This window comes from Pimephales promelas, chromosome 15, assembly GCF_988280905.1.
Source record: "Pimephales promelas chromosome 15, fPimPro1.hap1.1, whole genome shotgun sequence".
In the NCBI taxonomy this organism is placed as follows: domain Eukaryota; kingdom Metazoa; phylum Chordata; class Actinopteri; order Cypriniformes; family Leuciscidae; genus Pimephales; species Pimephales promelas.
In genome coordinates this window covers 25,266,072-25,291,195 of record NC_142783.1, presented here as the reverse complement: position 1 = coordinate 25,291,195, position 25,124 = coordinate 25,266,072, and the positions used below count along the sequence as shown (strand labels likewise).

At 41.2% G+C, this 25,124-nt stretch overlaps 1 protein-coding gene across 2 annotated transcripts in view; it reads left to right on the top strand.

Moving 5' to 3' along the window:
• Positions 1–2,810: 2,810 nt before the first annotated feature.
• esrrga (estrogen related receptor gamma a) overlaps positions 2,811–25,124 on the top strand; it is a 168,390-nt gene continuing 146,076 nt past the window's right edge. The window contains exon 1 of one of the 2 annotated variants that reach the window (XM_089120414.1): positions 2,811–2,977. The gene's annotated coding sequence lies outside the window, so the exon portion shown is untranslated. The remainder of the gene's footprint in view (positions 2,978–25,124) is intronic. The other variant, XM_089120413.1, reaches the window with a different exon arrangement.

Below are 25,124 nucleotides of genomic sequence, written 5' to 3'. Positions count from 1 at the left end.
CATATTTTTTTAACCTCAGTTTAACTTTGTTAGCACACTGAACTTGACAGTTCACTGCGAGATTGAGTTGACCAATGAAATGACACCAGACTGTGTGCATACATTTTTCAAGAGTTGACTGTTTTATTTAGAGCAATCATTCACCAAAAAAGAAAAATACAACCATGTACCTGTATTCATGTCTTATAGTTTTTATTAATATATTTATTTTAGTTGTTTTATCTACAGTTATATTTTAACCTGAAATGGTATGTCTCTTTATGCTTTGCTTCATGCTTCAAGTTTTGGAACAATTTTAAAGTGAAATTTCCAGGGACTAGTGCTAAATGTATATTCAGTTTTATCCGAAACAGATGAACGTTAATCTGGCATATTTTATTATATTGGTTGTTGTAAATATTCACAAGTTAGTTTGTAAATGAAGTGTCCGGTGAGTTGCACTAAAAAGGTATATGCTTATTATCTACTACCTATACTAAACTCTGACCTAAATTTAACCGATCGTGTTGACAAAAGAAATTTTGAAATAAAAATACATTTGCTGAAATAACCATGCCATTTTAGCTTGCTTAGCCTTAGACTTAGCCTACAAGCTTGTTTACCTTGACTTCTGTTTCACGGGACCCGTACCCGATGTCGCAAATGCAGTAGGTGAGTTAAAGGGATACTTCAGGATTTAGCATTAAACTTTGTATTAGTAGAAAACCTGTAGTATTTTCAAATTACCATGCTTTCCACCCTCATATCCCCCTAACACGAGAGATGTATGTATTTTTTGTCTGGAAAAAATCCTCCGATGATACAAAAATGAATCGTCATTTTGTGTCATCTGAGGATTTTTTGGCCAGAGGCTAAAGACTCCAGTCAGTAGTAGGGGCTGTTCCGTATGTTTTCAACCCGCCCATAAAGGGTTCTCACTCACAGGATGTACACATCTTTTTTTGGAAGCTAAGCTAGCAGGCTCTTATTTTGTGGAGAAAGCTGAGTAGTAGGGGTTACCATCCTCTTTTTCCCAGACATGTCTGGCCGTCGATGTCCCGGATCCAGCTTAGCTGCATATCTGTTTGGAATTTTGCAAAAATACAAGTATACACGTTTTTCCAATGAGCTTTTGTCATAAAATAGCAATAGAAACTGACATAGCGTGAAGAAACAAAACAAACTTGACATCAAGTCATTCACAGCATGTGTGACTTTTCTTCCATTTCTTTTCCGTTTCTTATTCTTTTCCGAGTCTTCTGGACTACTATTATACAGTAGATGCTTGCTATCCAAGTATTCTGATGCCATACAATCATCTGTGAAACAGAAGCCCCTTTCACACAGAGATTCCAGAAAATACACGGATAATGTGACCCTGCATTTGTCCTGGAAATGTTTGATTTCGGTTCATTCACACTGCCAGTGGTATGCTGGGATCTGTGAGTGCGTTCACACACAACCTGTAAAAATCCCGGGAAAACACATGAAGTCAGGATGAGACGTATAACGGACGCGTCGAAAACATGTAAACGCGCATACCGTACACGCTCTGGTGAACGATCTCAGCTTCAGTACGGATAGTGAGGACATCCTGGTCTCTGCTTCGCTCCAGTTTGCAGGTATTTGTTCGTCCTTTCTTTGTTGATGACGAACACAAACTTTCTTCTAGAGCAACAGAGTCGCGAGATGGCACGAGCGTCATCACTATGACACACCCTTTACGGCATTGGTCCTGGCTTTTGTTCACACAGCGCACGTTCCGGGACTGATTCCGGCAATGTTACTAGGTCCCCAACCCGGGATCAATCCCAGAATCAATCCCAGGTCGTGTTTGCGTTCACACAGAAGGCATTCTGGCAATTTGCCGGCAATTTCCCGGGATCAACTCGCTGTGTGAAAGGGGCTAGAGTGAAATTATCAAATTTGCCATGTAAGGATGCCCTGCACCAGTTTTGAAAGTATATTAAACATAATTGTTTTTCATTTATCGGTAACAAGATAATATGCCGAATTTGGAGTTCTATGGCAAAAGAGTTTTAGTTAATATCATGATTTTTTTTGTCCGTTTTGTAGCTTGATCCCTGCTTACTGTATGATATCGCTGTATGGAAAAGAGCAGCTTGAACACGCATCAGAACGTCACCTTTTACAGGTTTGCAACAACATGAGGGTGAGTAAATGATGACAAAAGTAACCCTTTTAATGTCTATTTAGAGCAATGATTTTTCTCTAACAGCCCATGTTGTAAATGCAGTGTTGCACATTATGTAGCAATACATGCAAATATTGCTCAAACATTGTCAGCTGCTGTTTTATTCGAGAGTTAAAGTCTCCGCTCAAATCCTGCGTTGTGAGATGAGCAGGAAAGCTGGAGAGTATTCCCAGAAATATGAACCCTCTTGAAATAGCTGTTTGTTTGTTTGTTTGTTTATGGAGGTCTGGTTTTTGGGGAGGTTGAACAATCAACATTTTTCACATGAGACAGGCATACATCAGGGACCACAGATCCCAGAGCCTCCCGGCTGGTGACAGTTAGCTCCCTAGTCCGGAGATCCAGGCTCCCACTTCCTTGAAATGTGATGCTTCTGCTTTTCAGTAAAGCGGCTCTTTTCTGCCGGCTTGCAATAGGAGATCAGCCGGCGCTGTGTACTAGTACACAAGCAAGAGGGAACAAGCCGGTCAGCTTGCCCAGCAGCCTCTTTTCTCTCTCTCTCTCTCTCTCTCTCTCTCTCCCTCTCCTTCTCTCGCTCTCTCTCTTTCCTCCCTCCTCTTTCTAACCCTCACTTGCCAAGCTAGGGTCCTGCTTAATGATTTTGAGAGAAACACAGCCCCTGATTCAGGCTAGCTGAAGGAAAGCAAGCAGGGTTTTTTTTGTGTGTGTTTGTGGTCGCTGCACTGGGAAAGGGGAGGAAAAGCGAGAGGCAGCCGGCGGGCGGACGTCCTTGTCCTTGAAAAACTGCACCAGAGAACTCTTTGAGGGAAGCCAGGATCCAGCGTAAGTAAGGCACACCTCTGACGGGGAGGGACAGAGGGGTGCATGGGAGACCTGCTGCTCTGTGTTGACCCGCCAGGTTTGACTGAACCACGGTGGTTCTGGATATGTGGCGCTTGGTTCTTTAAATGCTTAATGGTTTTGACAGGGGATTAGGTGAAACATAAAATGCCTTATGTCTCCGAAAAAGGCTGCCAAACTTTGTTCTGTGAAGCTTACGCTCAGTTGTAGTACAAAGCCAGGTAATCTCTGTTTCTCTGCGAACTGAAGCATACTGTCACAACATTGTAGTCAGTAATGATTTGGTTGTTTTATTTTGTGGTATAATAGGTCAGAAGACAGTGGGGTTACATTCTTGTGCAAGGACTACCTGCTTGTAGGCCATGATTTCATTTGTACACAATGGAAGTATCCCTTAAGATTATTCATCTTTCACATCATGGCAGTGATTTTTCAGACACAATACAAAACATGCAAATGTGCGCTTGTTTCAATCCCACTGTATTTAAGTAGAGCATGAGGGATTTCGTCGTAGCTCTGTGACTGCTCTGCTAGCCAATCCAGGTCAGCCAGTCAATAATTCCCACATACTTGCAATACTGAAAATTTGACACCAGCTAAAGAGGCTTTTCTGATCATGTTAGTACTTACGTTGTACAACCAGACAGGCATGGATTATTATTATTTTTTTTTCGAGGGATATACTCGCACCATTTTTGCTGTATATGCATCACTCCCTAATTGATACCCGAAGCTTTCTGAATGTGGATCGTCTATTAATACACACATCAGTGATGCCTGCCACAGCTCTGCTGCATGTTTGCAATAAAAACTACTGATCCGCTGTCTTGTCATTTCTCTATGTTGTCTAGTGGTTCTACTTGTGAACATCAAAAATAGACAGCAGTAAATGAAAAAGTGTTGTTGTGCAGATATTACTGTACAGGTATTTGCTTGTTGTCTATAAAACTACAATACCATATTGGTTATGCGTCGATATTGAAGTGTTTTTTTTTCTGCACATTTCTCCTATTTTTACATTTATTTAACATTAGCCATCATCTAATGCTCACTCAAAATAATCTTTATTAATCAAATTATTTAACAACACACTTAAATGTATTCTTTAACAAATTTCAAAATAAATCTAACATTTTGGACTGATAGCATTTACTGAGTTATATGGTCTAAATGTATTTATGTATAAATCTCTGGAAGGCTTAGGACCATAAAATGTTTGTCCAATCATTGCATGATTCTGTATGATTTCCTACCTGCCTGTCAACATATGTATTATCATACCTCGTGCACCCTGCTCGCACAGACATCACACGTCATCAGCACGTTTCATGCTATGCAGAGTTAGACTGACGTCAGTCACCAAGGACTGCAACCGAAACAGCAAATGAGCCTTCACGCCATAACTGCTGTAATTTGGAATAGATGGAAACCCGTGACGTTATACTTTGACTGGTCAGAGACTTGAATTTATGCGTTTCAATGGCAACTCTATCAAAGGCGAAATTAATCTGAAGCAGTCAGGTGGTACAGCTCTGTGTTCTTTCATTTGTTTCTTTAAGGTGCGGAGGCATCTTACTGTTCCGGTTCTTCTTCTTCTCCTCCTCCTCCTCTTCTTCCTCTTCCTCTTGGGTCATGCCAAGAACATAGATACCAAGTTTGGCGTATTTGGATGATTTTCCTTGAATACCTACTTTTTCAAACTCCTTTTTTTCAAATTCGGCTGTTCAGAATTTGAATATTCTAAAAGACTATTCAGGCTTTATTCCTTGACATATTGACACCAAACTTTGCATGTGTCATTGTCACCTCACTCTGACCACAACACAATCAATTTCGTAACTGTGCCAGCTACTGGTCGAAATTGATAATCCATTAAATCATACTTTTAGTTAATGTATATGATTTTTCAACCATTTTACCAAAATTCTCTTAAAATGTCTTTGATTGCTCCTTGCTGAAGTTGATCTGCTGCTCTCACCCATGATGGCATCTGTTTAGGTACAGCCCCGCTTGCGCTGGTAACAGCAGAAGAACCACTAGTATGTTGGGCAAAACTTGTGGATGGACTAACGTTAACATTTTCAGATTCTAGGTGTGGTCGCTGGGATGGTGCCTTTTCAGGTGATTGAAAAGATTTGTTGTTTTTTCCCATCTTGGTTATCACCGACCGACGGCATATTTTGCAGACCGTCTTTATTTGCGCTTCGTCGCTTTTCCAAACCACTTCCATATAATTGACATCTTGTTACCTTTTTGTCAACAATTTTGACAAAAGAGCTAGTTCACTTTCGCCGATGCTTTCGTGTCCATTGATTCCACTAATTTTTTCTTTACATTCACTTTCCTCACTGCCGGTAACTCAAACAGTGCTCTGCTAACAAATGGGCGTGTACAGAGACGCACAAGCCAAAATCTGCGGTTTGACCGGCTGTTGTCCGTTTATTTCTGCTTTGTAATAGGCTGTTAGTTGACGTCCTATGTTTACTAGGATACTCACCAAGAAGGGCATTTTGGCGTAATTTTGTGTGAAATTGTCCATTCAAGTGCAAGAAGACAAGTAAGAGTGCTCAATTCAGTATTCATGGCTTTCTGGGTGATTGTTTCAGATGTGCAGTTTGCACACACACAAAGATGTGCACACACTTTCGCAACTTCTTGCGATTAAATGTTTAAATCGGCATGGCTTAAAAATGCATGCAAACTTTCAGATTCAGACAGATTTGAAGAATTCAAATCTCTCACCCCAAGTGCTTCTTGCATCAGCCTGAGCCTGGACCTGTTGTGAGTTATTCTTTCAGTTTGGAACCCCTATGTAGGACTGGCGTCGGGTTTGGTTGTAAGTGCGCTCTTTCCTGCTGTTTTAGGCCATCGCTTTATACGCAGCAGGTTGAGCTCTGTAGGTCTTCTCCCTTTACTAGAGTTTTTAGTAAGGTTGAATAATAGGCCACGGTTCCCTGTTAGGAAGTATTAAGGGGGCGTTAAATATGGTTTTCATAGGATGGTGAAATTAGAGCCCTGAAGATTCATATATAGGGAGGCTATGCATACCCTTCCCATTGGCCTCCTCTTATATTAGAGTCATCAGGCTTATATAACGGGTAGTGCCAATCTGTTGTAGTGAATAGGTTGGCCGTATGGAAAAATCTCTTGTGAGGCTACCATTCATCCAAGCACCTTATATACATTTTTTTGTGTGAGATAGCTTTCTCCCTACCGGGAGTTATACTACTGGGGCCACTGCTCTGTCAAGCTCCAGATAGAACTACAAAGTCAAGCATTGATAGCCACCTTGATAGCCACCTTATACTAGAGCAGCAGTTCTCCTCTCACTTTATAGAGTCGTTGAGATTATAGCTCTGAACTTCAATCACTTTATATTTGTGTGTGTCGGCCCTCACCGGGCTGCCTCGATTTCTGGCTTAGGCTTAGTAACTAGGATATTGGTGGTGGTTTGCTAAGCATTCTCGCCTTGAGCCGCTCAGTATCTGAGTGTAGGTTCCTTAGAGCTAGAGCCCATCAGGGTAAATTATTCCTGTAAATGTAGTTGTTCCTAGTACTGGCCTCCTCTTACTACATGAGTCGTTTAGCCAAGACCCGCCTTTTTCACTAGGCATAAAAATGCTAGTGGTGTTACAGGATAGATAGCAGCATTGGTAGCAGGCTATCTTCAAGAAGGTTCCCCTGCAGATATCTAATGGACGTTGTCAGGCCTTTTCTCTCTAGAAAGTAGGAAGCAGTATACTCAGGCTTCCGCCCTTTAGAGCCTTACAATTAAAAAAGGATTTTTTTCCGCTGAGCCCCTTGAATAAAATAATTCAAGTCATAAGGGTGAATGTCGTTGGCCACTTATTGTGTTCTCCATTTCCTTGGGTTTAGGAGAGAATGTAAAATCTGTCTTGTAAAAAATACAAGATAATAGGCCTCGACCCTGATGCATTCCTCAGGGTCATGCCGAAAGTACTCCACAGGTGAGGCAAAATATGTTAGAGACTCGGTTTAGGATACAGACAGATTGTTTGCAAGACTAGGTCATTAAATTAGACCCGGTCAGCCTCCCTGGTTGGCATATGGGGTTGACTTCATGTCCCCCTCAGAAAATTACTGGACGGGACTCCTTTGGACACCCTGGCCATATTCCCTTAAAGGAACCCCTTCAATGGAAGTTACAGTATTGGTTGTAGTTGTAACTTTGAGGCTTTTAGCTTGGGCAGTGGCCGTAGGGAATACTGTGAGTAAATATACATGAAATCACAATGGAAGATGATTTCGATATATTAACAGACAACGTTAAATTTTTTTCACAACCATATTTAGATCACTTCTGCCGCTCTCCGGCGCTTGCACACACCGAAGCACCCACACCCTGAGATCACTTGGACGTGGCTGTGGTTTCAAGAGGTAAAAACAATATAAATACTGTTCGTTTTCTCAGTCACAGTATTCCCTACGGCCACTGCCCAAGCACTGCGTCTTTTTACCATGCCTTGGGGATGCCTGCTGCACAGTTTTTCCATTCAAGCGAAAGACTTTGCGTGTACGCGTTTTGGATGCGTACACTCACAAATCTTCTCACAGCCCTTGGGCAAGTTCTCTTTCGTGTCTTTTTGTGCTTGAATGTTTAAAATGGCGAGGCTTAAATGAGTTTAGTTTAAACATATATATATATATATATATATATACATATGGCACTCGCGTCAAACAAAGTTTAGGGGAGCCCAATATGGGTATCCATTGACAGAAACACACAAACCGTTTTACATGTTCTTATTTTTTTTTAATAAAACATATTATAGATGCATATGTTTCAACAGATTTGAGATGAGCCATGGTGCAAGTGCGTGTCGAACCATGGGTGGAGAATGGTACAGTTCGACTTTTTTTTTTGTTTTTTTACTGAGAACCATTACACCCCCTGCAGGCTATTAAATTATATATGTGCTAAACTTATTCTTTGCCTCTAACTCAATTAGAGGTGACTGTAATCATACAATTTACTAACCATCGGCTAATTAAAGAAATGTTTTATTCACCTCGTGAAATTTGGTCATATACTGTATATCTGATTGTAGAGAGTTGTTTTTTGAGTACTAAATCAGCATATTAGAGTTAGAAATAGGATCATTTGACACTGAATATTGGAACTGAAAATTCACCTCTGCTACCTCAGTAATACATTTTAAAAAATTCTTTATCAAATAAATGCAGCCTTGGATAGCATAAGAGATTTTTTTCAAACTGTTGAATGGTAATTAATAATATAGATAGATAGATAGATAGATAGATAGATAGATAGATAGATAGATAGATAGATAGATAGATAGATAGATAGATAGATAGATAGATAGATAGATAGAATTATTTTAATATGGTTTCAAGACTAGAGTTAATATACTGATTATCTCTGTTCCTGTAAAAGATCTATTTACTGCTAATCCTCGGTTTGCTTTTCAGTGCAAAAGGTATTTGAAATCCTGTAGACTTTGAGCAAAGATGATCTTCTGATTAGTATTCTACTGTCATAATGTATCCATCAAGTTTACAAGATCACCCTCTTCCCAATGTATTCTGGGGCATGGTACACAGCATGTCGCTTTAGTTCAGCAGGATTTGACTCTGGAGTTGCAAGAGTAGCCTATGCATTAATTTCTGAACACTGAGGTCTTTTGATTTCCCGTGAAGCTGGGGATCCACATAACATGCGGTTACTCGTTCGCATATGCGTCAATTCATTATCTTGAAAAGAGGTATTTAGATACTTAATCCTGGGGATTAACACACTGAATTAAGAAATGTGTATTACCTCGCACCCACTACCATAACTGCCCAAGTTACTGAGTATATGGAGTCAATAATTATTATTATTAGATTTTTAATTGTGTGAGATGTGTAGATGTACTATAGTGAATTTTTTATCTGTAATAATAATAATACTTTTAATGTGTGAGATGCGCAGATATACTGTGGTAACCTTTTTTAGCCCAAATTATTATTTATTTATGTTTCAGTTTGATGATTTAAGACATTTTTGCCTCTAGATTATCATGGAAGGCATTTTTAACTCAAGAGTTTGTTGTGCGGCTAAGGTGTGATGGTGTTTTTAACTTTCAGCCTTGTGAGAGGCCAGTTTGAAATGTGGCTTCCTAGAGGAAATTAATCTTCTATGGTTTATTAGTGGAGGCCACACTCTGAAGTATCCTTCACCTTTTGAATAATTAACAAGCAAGCTAAACAATGTGGTAGATAGATGCCATAAATCTGAAGGCCGTGGAGGAATACTCCTGGTCCAGCATTCATAAGGAGTCTCGAGCGATCTAAACAACGGTGAAATGAGATGAATTAATTGCGTTGTTGCTTTTGGCATCTGCAATCTTAACGTTACTTGTAAAAAAAAAAGACCCATCAGTCCAGTCAGCCCCTTTCCATATCCTCTCTCCTCATCCTTGGTGGATGGCTCCAGTGTTTTCTTTAAGACTAAGAGCTTTGTGTTAAAGCTACTCTCAAATTCTTGACAGATCGATACCTATAGATCCTCTAATTGGAAGCCATTAGTTATGGGGTTTATAAAGCTAGTAATTATTGTGTGTAATCTTGCAGAAAATTAAATTTGGAGTTGTGTACAGTGTATTGGAGAGAAGTTTTTTTTTTTTTTTCTGCTGCATTTACTATCTGTCAGGTGCTGCACGGTCCTACTTTTTCATGTGCAGAGCCAACTTTTGTTTTTCTAGCATAATATACAGCATTTATATGAGGAAGCTGAATAAGAGGAAGCTGTTTTAGGACTAGGCATTATGAAAGAATGAGTAAACGAGGGGCGAGGTTTTTTTTTTTTTTTTTTACAATATAAAGTGTTTACCATTACTTTTGATCAATTTAATCCATCCTTGCTGAATGAAAGTATTAATTTCTTTCAAAAAAAAATCATACTGCTGACCCCAAAGATTTAAAGGGTATAGTGTACATACTGAGTTATACATATACTGTAGGCATCTGATATGTATTTTAAATATAATAATTGTATTTTGGTCTGTTTGACATCCTGTTCTGAATATGTCATGGACGTGTGTGCGGACTTAACCAAAAATACTTTTAATCCTCTTTATATTATGATTTTTTTATATCATAATGCAGTTGCAGTACTCATAACATGAATATATTCAGTAGAGGAGATTCATTGTCTGTTTGGGAGTTAACAGTGATAAAGTGAATATCTGAATATAAAATTGTTGCAGTGGATGAGTTGATGACAGTGCCTAAGGCAAACACACACACTAAAATGAAGGAAAACTAGAACTGCTACATGAGTGTACTTCTGGCGGTGCTTTAATTTTACTTGTTATTTATTATGTGTGTCTGTTTGTCAGATTAATTGAAAGTAATTTAAATAGTTTTAAAAGTAATGTTTTGTGTTCAAGATGATATATATGAATATATAATGAATATATGTTGCAACAGTATATAAGTGCAATAAGTGCAACAGTAAAGATCATGGAAAATTGAAAATTCATAGAAATGAACTGGTGAAAACACTGGTGTTTTTTAAGTCCAAATCACCCCAAATGTTACCCAACCTGTAATATTCTTGTAAAGTTTTAGTTAAATAATTCCCAATGCAATCCTGATTTACAGTTTGTTTTGTTGTGGTAAGTAAAGTAAATTCAATGTGAATCAACGTATAATCAAAGGATACATTTCATGAATATTACCTGTCAATGCATAGACCCAGAGAGATCAAAAAACATCTCAATGATTACCAAAATAGCAGCAATAGACTCCTTTGAAAGTGGTGCACAATTGACATGCAATATAGGATCAAATTATATTGTGTCTAACATTTTGGGCATGTTGTTCACAAGTCTAGATTTAGAACTGGACCACAAACAGAAAGCATTGCACCTGGTAGAGTGTGCCTGCGTGAAGACCTCTTTTAAAATAGCTCTTGTTTTGTGTGTGTGTGTGTGTGTGTGTGTTCAGGAGTATCGCCTAAAAAAAAGTTAGGTCCGTTAGCTTAGCTTCACGCATGGTGTTTTCAGCGTAAACTAACCAGGGTGATATGCAAAACACCTTTTGTTTAGCTGTGTAAATGAAAATTGCTAATCAATTTTACCCCTTATTTCATGGCCTGTGGTTTCTGCCCCACCCCCACCAGCTGGTTAATCATGCACAAGCTGAACACTTCATTACCCAGGACATGTTTGCCCCTTAGCGCTTTCTCGCTAGTAAATTAGTTCTTTCTATTTATACAGGTAAGGCAGGTCAGAGGTCTCCGGGTTGCAAAAGGTAAAGGGATGAAATTAATATAGCGCCAAGCTCTTCTGGCTGAGAGCCTCCCAGAAGAAAAGCCCTCCAACTTAAACAGTTTCATAAGGAGAAATGAATTGGCACTGTAGGAGTGCGGCTCTTTTTGTTCTAGCCTCAGATTGGTCCTGCTGTGTTCTTTCTGTGCTGCACTGCGTGTCCTTTGAAGCCATGAGCTCAAATCTTGGAAGCCTGTTTCCTACCCAGTGCCTGTCCTATCTGCCTCCGCACCTTCGTCCAGGTTTTTTTTTGCGGTTTCATCAAGTTTCTTTTGTAGCTGCATTGAAGTGATTCACTATTTTGCTCTTCCTGCAAAGAGTACTTGTGAAAATTGAGGGAGGACCCTAGAGATTTGAGAGAGCAGTGTTTTATCTCCATGTAATCCCAGAGTGACAGTGTGTCATCTGTATGACGAAGCTAGTCGAAGTCCAGGTGTCACAGTCTTCGTCTGCACCATCCTGTCTGCGTCTCCAGCACTACACTTCCCAGGATCCTCTTGTCTCCACACCTGAACTCACTCCCTCATCAGCCTCCCGTTCAGCGTCCTGTATTCATCTGTTTCACCTGTTTTCACCTCGTTTAGTTTGATTCCTGTGTGTATTTAGTTCCTTCCCATTCAGTCTGTCCTTGTCGGTCAATGTTAATGTCACCCTGTGTTTCGCCTGCTTGTTTCCTGTTAATTAAGAATAAACCTTTTGTATTGGAGCTTTTCTGGACTCTGCCTGTTCGTCCTTCTGCCTGAACCCGCACCCGTGACAGATTGACCGACCCCCAAACTACAGATTGAGATGGGCATTTTCATCACAGCCTCCAACTCCACCAACCCTCTTTTGACCTGTTTCCAGGATGGTCGTCACATTGAGGAATATGTGACCGAATTCCTGGAACTCTCCGAAGGGGTAAGCTGGGCAGATGATATCCTAAAGACTGTGTTTTGGTGTGGCTTGGATGATATTCTATATCAGCAAGCGCCATCTGCAGCAAGCCCAGGCTCATTTGCCCAGTACCTGGACTATGTGCTGTGGTTGAGTGGCTCAGCCTTTACCGTAGGTGAGGCTGATAACATCGCCAGTCAACCACCGTCTCCAGCCATCTCCACCACGCCTACCATCAAATCAGCCACCGGGTCGGTATATGGATGTCCTGCACTGATTTCCTGTGTAGCCGAACCCCTGCTGACATCAGCACGTGCTGCCAGGAGGGCCATCGTCCCAGAGTCTCGTCCCACCGAGACCGTCCAGCCAGCGCCCGAGACCGTCCAGCCAGAGCCAGAGCCCGAGACCGTCCAGCCAGAGCCCGAGACCGTCCAGCCAGAGCCAGAGCCCGAGACCGTCCAGCCAGAGCCCGAGACCGTCCAGCCAGAGCCAGAGCCCGAGACCGTCCAGCCAGAGCCAGAGCCCGAGACCGTCCAGCCAGAGCCAGAGCCCGAGACCGTCCAGCCAGAGCCAGAGCCCGAGACCGTCCAGCCAGAGCCAGAGCCCGAGACCGTCCAGCCAGAGCCAGAGCCCGAGACCGTCCAGCCAGAGCCAGAGCCCGAGACCGTCCAGCCAGAGCCAGAGCCCGAGACCGTCCAGCCAGAGCCAGAGCCCGAGACCGTCCAGCCAGAGCCCGAGACCGTCCAGCCAGAGCCCGAGACCGTCCAGCCAGAGCCCGAGACCGTCCAGCCAGAGCCCGAGACCAGGATCCCACCCAGCCTCCCTCTCCCGCCTCCTCTCATCTGTCCCCGTTCTTCTCTCCTGCCCTTCAGCTCCCCTAAACCAGCCTGGTCCTTGAATCCCCGGCCTTCGCTTCACACCTCCTCTATCTGGACACTTCCTCGGCCCCCGGTCCCATCGGCTCCCCCGTGGCTGCTACCTCCCTCAGCTCCTCCATGGTCCCACAGTCCACCAGCTCGGCCAGGCTCCCTCGTCCCTCCGAACTCCCTGCACTCCCTCGTCATCCTCCCTTCACCTTTGGACTTCCTTCCCTTGGCTCCGCCCCGTCATGTCACCCCCCCGGTTCAGTTGGACTCCTCACTCCCTCCAGTCACCCGTCAGCCCTCACGCACTCTGACCTCACCGTGTCCCTCTGTGCCCCTATCAGCACTTCGGTCACCAGAGCCTGCGGTGTCCCCTTGCTCCCTCGGTCCCTCCTCAGCACCCATCATCGTCGGTCCCTCAGCTACACCCTGGTCTCCTCTCCCATCCGCTCCGCCCCTGTCAGTCGGCCCCCTGGTGTTGCCAGCCCCACTACCATCGGCTCCACCAGGGGTCCTCCCTCCAGCTGCTCCGCCCTGGTCTCGCCCTCAGCCTGCTCCGCCCTGGTCTCGACCTCAGCCTGCTCCGCCCTGGCCACGCCCTCAGCCTGCTCCGCCCTGGCCACGCCCTCAGCCTGCTCCGCCCTGGGGACGCCCTCAGCCTGCTCCGCCCTGGTCTCGCCCTCAGCCTGCTCCGCCCTGGCCACGCCCTCAGCCTGCTCCGCCCTGGCTACGCCCCGCCCAGCCCCCAGTTCGTCCCCCCTCCTTCCTCTGTTATGCGGCGTGAGGTCACGCCTCCCGGGAGGGGGGAGTTCTGTCACAGTCTTCGTCTGCACCATCCTGTCTGCGTCTCCAGCACTACACTTCCCAGGATCCTCTTGTCTCCACACCTGAACTCACTCCCTCATCAGCCTCCCGTTCAGCGTCCTGTATTCATCTGTTTCACCTGTTTTCACCTCGTTTAGTTTGATTCCTGTGTGTATTTAGTTCCTTCCCATTCAGTCTGTCCTTGTCGGTCAATGTTAATGTCACCCTGTGTTTCGCCTGCTTGTTTCCTGTTAATTAAGAATAAACCTTTTGTATTGGAGCTTTTCTGGACTCTGCCTGTTCGTCCTTCTGCCTGAACCCGCACCCGTGACACCAGGGAGCTTCAGCCGAGCTTTATAGGAGATCAGGTGAAACGGATCCATTTCGCAGGTGCTCTGGACTGAGGTATGCATCTTTTAGGTTTTGTTGACCCTGTCACGTAATGGTCACAATTGGTGCTCTTGCAATCTTCTTAGAAACGGGTTCTCCTTTTGCACCCCCCCCCCCCTTTTTTTTTGATTGTGTTTATGTCAGGCGCTACAACCAAATAGTTCTATGTATACAGTACTGTATAGTTGTACCACATGACATGGAAAGTGTACCTACCACCTATACTTAAAATTAGCAGTGTCTTCCTGTATTTGAGAGAGATTTATAAAACTTTGAACCAGTTGGGGTTCTCTGGATGATGCATTATCATGTTTACTGTTATTACCTTGTCAATTCATGATGAACGAGAAATGTTTGCAGTTGTGCCACCCTGACATTTGAGAATAAAATATACAAATTGCTGGACAAAAGTTTTTCAATTATATTGAAATACTGATATTTGTAAAATTTGTTAATATGAAAGGTTTCATACCTAAAAAAAAGTGCCATAGTATTTTTTTTTTCTTTTACATTTTTTTTATTATTAAGACACCATTATTTTTAGGAGTGCATGGAGCAGGATCGGACACCCCTGGCCAATACAAGTTTTGATCACCATTTCCATGCCTGTAACTACACCATCAAGCTTTTTAAGAGAAGCAGATTGCTTTGAGGTTAGAGCAGCCCCCTGGTTCCTCATCAGAGAAGTGGACCACAGCTCTGCGCTCTTGACCCAGTGCAGTTATAAGAAGTCTGGCTTGAGAAGGCCATCAGCTGCTTAGGAAATGTTCTCATGAGGTCCCTTAATCTGGCTTTCCTCATCATCTGTCCCCCTAAAAATATGACCAATGCGGCCTTCTTACCCTGATCCTTCGGCATCTGATTTCATCTTGAAGGCCTATTTTTAATCACGGGTGCAGTGCAAAGACATTCCTCCATTAATTCATTAAATGACCCAGCTGTGCCTTGCTGTGTCATATTTTCCTTTGGCCCTCTTGCTATGTACCGCCGAGGACAGGGCCCAGCTTCATGCTGTTGATTCGTTCCTGGCCGCAAGGCTTTGGATCACATCACAACTTGAGTATTTTCATTGAAACAAGAGCACCCGCATCGTGTGTATTTACATATAAATATATGCTTGCAGTGCATGGACAGATGGCTAAAAACAGGGTGGGGGAGTCATGCCTTTTTCCAGTCCGTTCTGAGGTTACTAATGTTTACATCCAATAATAGCTAATACGCTCATCTTATCGCATTTGGTAGCTGTGACATGCATGTGATGCTCTTCGGGCTTTGCAATGGAAAGTCAGAGTTTCAATCACTTGTGTCAAAGATTTAGATTAGCTTGCCCCAAACTAGAGGAGGTAATTCAGCCTTGATACGTGCATGCCAGTTGCTGCTAGAGCTCCTGGAAAAAGGTAAATAAAAGATTAATATAAGACCTGTAGGGTTTTTCGTGTGTGTGTGTGTGTGTATTTTATTCATTGTTGATGCTGTACACCATAGATGGCTCCTGCCAGAACGGTTAGCATCTAGCTGACCTGAATTCTTTTGCTTATAACAGCCCTGGGTCAGATGACCCTTTCATGCTAGCGCAACATCCCAGCATGATTCATGTTGAAATATGAATAAGGCTATAGGCACAGGGGTGAATCTGGAGCCAAGGGATGGCGGTGACTTCTCCATGTGCTGTGTAGATTGATGAAGTCAAGTGACGAGACGCTTGAAGATGTTGTATGTGTACAGAGTGACAAAAGGAGCTTGTCTCCACATGGCTAATTTTCAATGTATTGCTATTTCCCATTGTTGCAATGTCAGGAGAATTTAGTGTAATCATCTTATTCATGATTTTTTAAATGTAAACCGAGCTAAATTGAAGGGTGGTGGAAACTACAGGTAGTTTCTTCACAAGTAAATAAATACCGTAAATGCCATAAGCTGCTGTATGTTTCCATCCGCCTATTCTGGGATATCGCATAAAAAAATGCTGAATGGAAACGCCAAGATGCCCATACATTCTAAAAACATGCATAAAAAAACGTATGCCCTTAATTAATTTTGATATATTTTTTATCTGATAAGATGACATGCACATAAACTATGGTGGAAACACATTTACAGAATAAATTAATCGATGTGCATCAAAAAAGTAATATGACCGTGCAATTTCATTCTGAAATGCCTGAGCAAAGTTTATAAAAGTAGTTTGGTATAGACCTTATTCACAGCAGCGCCATCTTTGATTTTTAATGGGAATGAAAGCGAGGCTGTGAGGGATAGACATGCCCCTCTTCAGTGGGTTGGACTGTTATTTAATGTGTTTTTGGATTGTTATTTAATATCTTTCTGAAATCTCACTTGACAATAATCCCCATTCAATATGAGCCGTGGAAAATTATAAGGGATCTAAGTGCTTTGTGCCATTGAAAACACGGTGTGTCTAACCCTCACAGCCTCACTTTCATGACCGTCCTGGCGCTGCTCTGAATAAGAAATGTTTCTTGAGCATCAAATCAAGATGGTAATGGCGCAGTGGATAAGACACATGCCTTTGGTGTGAGAGACCCAGGTTCAAATCCACTGTGAGACACCAATATGTCCCTGAGCAAGACACTTAACCCCTAGTTGCTCCAGATTGCAATTGTAAGTCGCTTTGGAAAAAAGCGTCAGCTAAATGAATAAATGTAAATGTAAATCAGTATATTAGACTAATTTCTGAAGGATATTGTGACACTGAAGTAATGCTGCTGAAAATTCATCTTTGCTGTCATGAGAATAAATTACATTCTAAATATAGCTGCAAGCAGCCATTACCGGGGCCAAGCGCAAAAAGCGGCAACATATGCCAAAATGGCAAGGAGTGGCAGACCAACTGCAGCAAGGAGCAATTAAGGGCATTTTGAGAGAACTTTGGGCAAATGGCTAAGAAAATCACATAAACATTAACTTATAAGATGATTTAATGGGTTATCACTTTCGAACAATAGGTGGCGCAGTTACGAAATAGATGTGATGTGGTCAGAGTGAGGTGACAATGACACATGCAAAGTTTGGTGTCAAAATGTGAAGGCATTGCAGAGATAAAGCCTAAATAGTAATTTTGGCAGCATGCCTAAAATTTGATGCTGTGGTATACGAAAACGGTTTTGTCTATCATCGTGCAATTCATAACTTTTAGTCGGCACGGTCTGGAGATGATACGATTCAATTTTCGTGAAAATCGGACAAACGGTCTAGGAGGAGTTCGAAAAAGAAGGTTTTTCAAAGAAATAAAGATGGCGAACAGGAAGTTTGTCTGATTATGGAAAACCTGATATCTATGTTTTCAGCATAACCCAACGAATCTATTAAGATCAGTTTCATTGCAATAAGCAAATTTATTCAAAAGTAATTAGCGTTCTCAGAAATTAATTATAACTTTTGACCAACAGGTGGCGCTGTCTCAAAATCTTTTGAGTACCTTCAGGGCATGCTGCTTATGGCACACACTGAGTTTTGTAATATTACACTAATGCATTTGTTTAGTATAGCATTTTATTTCACAAAACTCTATTGAAGTCAATGGGAATTTCACGTTTTGTTCTATTATAGCGCCACCAAGAGGCTCAGTCCCACAATTTTTTTTATGTGTCCTCAGAGTGACCCCATACATATGTGTGTCAATTTTGGTGCAAATATCTCAATTCACTTCCGAGTTATAAACATTTATATGAAAAAACACGTAAAAAATGACTGACACATGACTTTGTTTGAATTTTACTACCCCTTACTATCAATATTTTCGCATTTGGGCATTAGCATATAGTTAACAAGCTATGATTCCGTGTTTCTGGCGGTGGTTTCGTCTCGATCGGAACAGCGGTTTTGAAGATATCGCCAAGTGTTTTTTTCGCGCTAAATCGCTACGCTACACCAACCGTAACACGAAACCCAGCATGTTTAGTATCGTTGGACTCGGCAACGATTCAGGAACTCAAAAAATGACTCCCGTGAAAATAAGTGTACCACACCCAAAGTTATAAGCGTTTGAAAAAAAAAATTCACCACTAGGTGGCGCTGTTTCGAAACTTCTCAGGCTTTTTCAGGGCATCGTACTGATGACCCATACCGAGTTTCGTAACAATTCGTTCATGCGTTCAAAAAATACAGCATTTTAGCACATAATTCAAAATGGCCGACAGCCAAAATGGCCGATCTGGGAAAATTGGATATCAGTCGACTCGGCATGATGCCCTGAATCTAACGAGATGAAGTTTATGATTTTTGGACAAACCGTTCAGAAGTTACGAGCAAAAATAGCCATTTTTCATATCTCTGGACCACTAAGTGGCGCTGCGCCGAAACGCTGCACGTAGCCTCAGGTCATGCTTGTGATAACACGTACCAAGTTTGGTCTGAATAGGATTAAGCGTTGCGGAGATACAGCCTCACGTCTGTTTTCGCAAGCTCTACGTAAAATTAGTTTGCGCGTTTATTGAAAACGGTTCTTCGAATCATCTTGAATTCCATAACTTTTTGTCAGCACTGCCTGGAGATGATCCGGTGCGATTTTGGTGAAAATCGGACAAACCGTCTAGGACGAGTTCGCAAAAGTAGGTTTTTTGGAAAATTCAAAATGGCGGCCATTTTTTTATGACGGAAAATGACGTCATAGGATGCGATCGAATCGGCATGAGCTCAGGAACAAGAGGAAAAAAGAATTTTGTTGATAGGCCTTACGGTTCAAAAGTTATTAGCATAATAAAAGTGCAAATTTGGACAGTTGGTGGCGCTAGAGGGAATGAGTTAGAGACACCAAAATTGGTGTATTTAAAGTTGGGACTGTCCTCTATCAGAATGTCAAACCAAAACAACTTTCCCGCAAACCGGTCTATGGGCTGCCATAGACGCCCAGTCGGAAGAATAATAATAATAATAATAATAATAATAAGAACCGGCACAGATACAATAGGTGCCTCCGCACCTTCGGTGCTTGGCCCCTAAATATATTGAAATATAGTTTTATTTATTGTAATTATATTTTCACAATAGTACTGTTGCTGTATTTGTGATCGAAAAAAAAAAAAAAAACCCTGAATGGGAGTGTGCTTTTATTTATTTGCTCATAATGACACTAGTACAGTTGCAACAATATCTGAAGTGTAATTATGTAATTATGGCTAAATTTGTGTATAGCTCACTGCTAGAGTTTACTATATGTGAGGGTTTGTTACTTTCCACTCCATGTAGCACTTCAGATTATATCTATTTCTAAATATGCCAAAATAAAATGCACAAGAGGGAAAAGGGAATGATTTTAGACACTGAAGCAGAAGTAGAGCACATGTGCAGCAGTCTCCAAAAAGGTGTCTGTGGCCCCTGTGCCATAGATAAGACAGCAGAGTGCAGCGCGAGCACCACAGCTTCCCGAGTGACATCAGCCACTCTGTGATCTGGCACACATTCATTCGGTAACAGATTAAAAAGCCTCTTGGTGCGCCCCAACTCCGGAGCGCTCGCTCTCTCTCTTTCCATCAGGCAAAAAGAGGGTGAGGGAAACGAGTGAATCAGAGTGATACTGGAGTTCTGTGTGCTTGAGGCTGTCCCTAACTACATCTCTCTCACTATCTTTCTCTCACTATTCATCTTTCACATATACAGCACACCATCACACTCCTTAGTTGACAGCGAGGAAAAAATACAGAGGCAAGCTAGGGACCCAACTTTTTTGTGTACCCACGTGGTGTTGGAGATGGAAAGCTGCTAATCCGTCGTGCTGGCCAAATGGAAAGGGCAGACATATTTATAGCAAACTGAATCACTCGCCTCACAAATGCACAACGAGCTCTGGCCGTGATATTTCAGCTCTACAGTGCAAACACAGCAAAGCTCCACGCAAACTAGACTTAAGACACTGGATTCTGCAACTCTTTCAGTGTAAAGGTACTCTGGGGAAACAGGTGGTGTAGATATTAAGGAGCATATGAGCCTTGTTATTTCACCCTCAGATGTAGTTTTCCTTTTCTCACGGTTCCAAATTAGATTACTTTTCTGAGACATCAGTCATTTGGTGTATCTGAATATTATTGAATAAAGTGCAAGTTGAAGTCCTATTTGTTTCCCTATTAAACACAGCCTAATAGAGTTTTGTAGTGAAGGTCTTTTCAATGTGAACTTAGTCCCGCGGATCACCTCTGACCTTTTCTGACTGTCTTCAATGGCAGCATTTATAAAATATGTAATATTCTCCTATGCTGCCAAAAGAGTTTTTTTTCCCCCACTAGATGTGCTTATTAAGAGCAGTGATTTTGTGTTGTATGTGTTTTTTTTGTTTTGTTTTTTTTTATTTTTATAAAAAGCCATTTAATAATTAAATTTTGTTATTCCTTGTCTTTTCTGGATACCCAGAATTCATTCACTTAATTGCTCACATCATATTATAATTTAAAATAACTGTCTCCTATTTTAATTTTGTTTTGAAAATCATTAGTGTGGAAAACGTTGAAGTGTTTTGCAGGATTCTTTTATGAACAGAAAGAATCCACTTGAGTTAAAATAATGAACAAGTGACCACTCGGTCTGAACTAACATGCGATTTCTGTTTAAAAAAACACAAATGTTGAATCTTTAAATATGTTGTAATTTTACATCTTACAATCCTCCAGCTTTCTTTACGCCATCCGATCAATATGAAGCGGAATAGCCATGTATCACTATTGTGAGTGATAACTTTCACGACTGGTCTATTCCAGGTTGAGGTGTGGAGTGGACCAGTGTTGCTCAGAACGAGTCTGTACTATTTAAAGGTTTGAAGGTCGCTGCTTTCTAATAGTCACAGCAAAAGTGTGTGTTGGAAGTACACCTGCGTTAAATACAGTATATGCATTTGTGTGTGTATCCTGCAGTGGCATTAGTCAGAAGAGGTATTTTGGGAGTGCAAACTGTTGGCTCTCAGTTTGAGCCCTGTCAGCATGACATTTTCATGAATCATGTTGTTTCACTGAGATGTATGACTCTCTCTTTTTCCCTTGCTCTTTGACTTTTCATTCCTTTGTTTTTTCTCCTTTTCCCCTCTTTCTCATTCTCTCTCTCTCTCTGTGGTTAAAGCTGCAGTCCGGTGTTTTTCCTCTTTGTCGCCATCTCTGTTTGAAATCTGCAATTGCAGTCATTCACGGAATTATCAACTTTACGTGAGTTGTACTTCAACACCCTCGACACGCCACAGCGTGGATGAACACAATGTTTGAGGCTGTCAGTCACTGCACCGGTGTGGATACTGGCATTCAGAATTACATTATATTTTTTGGAAGTATGACCAACATAATAATTTTCAATGGAAAATGTCAACTGAACTAGTAAGAAACATCCACTTTTGTTCTGGTTCTGACATTGAAGCAAATTGCGTTTACTTAATCGCATTGTTAATGTTAAAAACGTCAGCATTGCGTGACTGTCCTTCCGATGTATCCTTGTTTTCGCATGGGTCCGGTTGCAGTCTCTTTTCTTCTGCCACTCCAAAGTCCGAATGAAGTCTTTTGCATTTTACAGCGGGTGAATCTGTTGTCGTTTGAACCTTTCTGTATCTGCCATCAAATTGATAAGTTAATTTATATCAAGTGCTGTGAGAAAAGGCTATAAATCTCCACCTTCAGCATCCCCACATGCAATATAGCTTATACCAGCCGAGACTCCTCCTTTATGTGTACAGATGTGATGTAATGATGCAAAGACATGCTCTAATCTCCAGCTGAAATCTACCAGTACCACTGGAGTTAAAAACAAGCTTACCGCTTTGAATCGAGCTAAGGCAAGCAGAGAGTTTTGAACACTGACTGGTTATGTATTTTCTCAAATATGTATTTTGGATAATTTTTAACCCCCCCAAAAAACAGCTTTAAGGAAAGAGTTCTGTAACTCCATCTCCACCTCTTCAGAGTCTTCCTGCCATCCAATGATTGTGCAACATTATTATCAAAAAAACGTAATAAAATCACATTGAAAATCCACTTGAATCAAAAAAAGAGCCCACTTAGTTTGGAATGACATGTCGGTTCTACCTCAGAGTAGCACAATCTTCCTCTTATCATTTTATTGTTGGATGGGTAACAAATGTGAATGTGTGAATTATCTTAAAATTCCCACGATGGAGCAGCCAGCATGAGGGTGTCAGTTATGTGCAGTCGTGAAGATGCTTATCTTGTAGTTGTGATGACTCTGTTGATTCCATGTGAAAGACTGGAGATTTTCTCATGGCTCTGGTTTGCTTTCTGTGTGATAGTCTGCCATTGACAGGATTTAGTTCTCCGAGTCTCTTGGGGGAAAGTTACTTTTTATACCGCACTGCTCTAATGCAGGCGATTTGGGTATTTTTGCACACGTTGTAAGTTTTGCAAACGGTGAGTCATTTGGCAGATGTCTCTTGCGATGGAACATGATGATACATAAGGCAAAGATTACCCTAGAGCCCCAGAGGAACACTGTCATTTTCTGCCACCACTGTCCCGAAAAGAGACGCTCCAGCTCTCTCTCCCACTTTCTCTCTGTCTCCTGCTCGTTGATATCTCTCTCACATCAGCAGTAGTCCAGAGGAAGCAGAAATGCTTACATCCAGCTTTCTTCGGCTCCCCCTTTGCCATTTCCCTATACAACAATAGGGCCGATGACTGTCTCCACCTGAGATGATCTGAGAGATAGATGGTGAAACAGGCAGGAAGAGCTCTGATGAAGTACGTCATTTTGCAGACTCTGATCATCCCTATAAAGATTGGCCATTAAATATGCCTGATTTGCAAACTAATTGTTCTTTTGAATGGATTGTTATTTAGGCCTACAGTTTGCAAAGCGAATTTAATTGATTATTTTGTAAATCACTGAATTGTAAGGGAGGACTTTGTCTGAGAATAAAACATTGCTGGTGGTTGACATTTTGAAAACATAAATGGCAATTTCTGTAATATAATCAAATGCAAATCAAAAAAATGTGATAAAAAATAACATTTGGTGAACCTTCAATGTTCATTTCATTTGTCCTATTTATGCAATCATATATTCAATATTCTCTGATAACCGATACGGTACTGATATATTGTGCATTATTTTATTTTATTTTTTATTTTTGGAATAATGCATGAATCTGCTGCTTTGCCCTTTCCAAGGGTTAGAAATAAGATGGTCTTATTACAATTAGGGTTATGTGTAGATAATGATTCTTTGGAGTTAAGTAAAATATCAATAGCTTTTACAGTGAAATAAAACAAAATTCTAAATTCCATTGAATACTCGAACTTTGTGTAAACATGAGATGTATTTTTCCCTCCACGGCCTTATGAAAGAATCTCATGTCTATAATTTATCTGCATGCCTGTCATTTATGTTCTTATTAATCAATCTATTTATTTTGCTAGGTTTGTTTCTGTGTCTGTCAGAGGAAATTAATTAGTGCTTCAGCCTATTGCTAGAGCAGAAATAAACAGTGTAAAAAAAGTGTTCGCTCCAAACAAGCACATCACAACGGCAGTGACATCAAACGCCAGCTTTTCATTAATGTAACAGTATTTGCTGATATATTTTGATAAGTGTTAGCTAATGCCTTCTTGTTAAAACTGTAAAAAGAAAGATATGAGTATTGGAGTGCAGTGGAACGTGTAAACAGCACCCATGAGACCACGTCAGTGTTAGATCGCTCATTTCATTTTTCAGCTGTATCGACGATGCCTGACATCTCCACAGAGACGAGACAGGCATCTCACACAGATTAATGGATTTGAATCCCACCCACCCCCCCTTTCGTTTTAACTACACACAATTTAAGAGCTCAAATTTGATTTTTTTTTTTTTTAGTCTTTAGTCTAAGTAATCTTACTGAGATTGTGCCGTATATACTGTAAATAAATACACTAAGAGGTCACGCTTTGTGTCTTATTCTCGCTGTCTCATCTTCTCATACTTCTCATTAAACCCCTCCAACTCTTCTTTGCAGTCACTTCTGTAGTAAAAAGTTGGTTTGAGGTACTGTATTACAGGATTTTAACATGTATTGCAGTTAATAATGAAGATGACCACAGAGCCAACGTTATTCACAGGGCTAAGGTCCGAAAGCCTGAGGGACTTTTGTATCTGCTGGATTACTGCCGTAAATCTCTCCTCTGGGTCAGTAAGCTTCCCCTGGCCCTCTCTCTCTCTCTCTTTCTCTTTCACTCTAGGAAGTGTAGTCATACCTATCTTTCCCTCTCACTGATCAGAAAGGTGGAAGGCTCATCAGAGACTTCATATAACAGTCTTACTTGGCATACAACGGAGTAGAATATATTTATATATTTTATTTTTAATGTGTTAACAAAACAGAGATAAATGTGGATAATTATAAAGTGTATTATTCCTGCTACCAAATATTATCCAAATAGAATTCTTTACTATTCATTTGGTAGTAATACCAAATGAATGTGCAAAAATGAGAAGTTTTCAAACAGGATTCTAAAATCATTTTACCTGTCTGGGTTGTTGGACTCCAATGCATGCCATTGTTTGCTATGTGGGGCTGGTGGGGATGTTTAAACAAACAAAAATGTTTGTGGTCTAATAGTGTCCGCAACCCTTTCTACTACTACCGTTCACAATTTTGGGGTCTGTAAGATATATGTAAATGAATACTACCGTAGCAAGGATGCATTAAGTTAATCAAAAGTATTTTTAAGTAAAAGGAAAGTAAAAGTACTTTACTGGCAGAGTAAAGACATTTATAACTTTACAAATGATGTATATTTCAATTAATTTGTGTTCTTTTGAACTTTCTATTCATTAAAGAATCCAAATATTAAGAAGCACAAGTTTTCAGTATTACCAATATTAGTAAATGTTTCATGAACACTCAAAACCTATTAGATGGATCTCTGGAGGATCATGTGATACTGAAGACTGGCATTATGGCTGCAGAATATTCAGCTT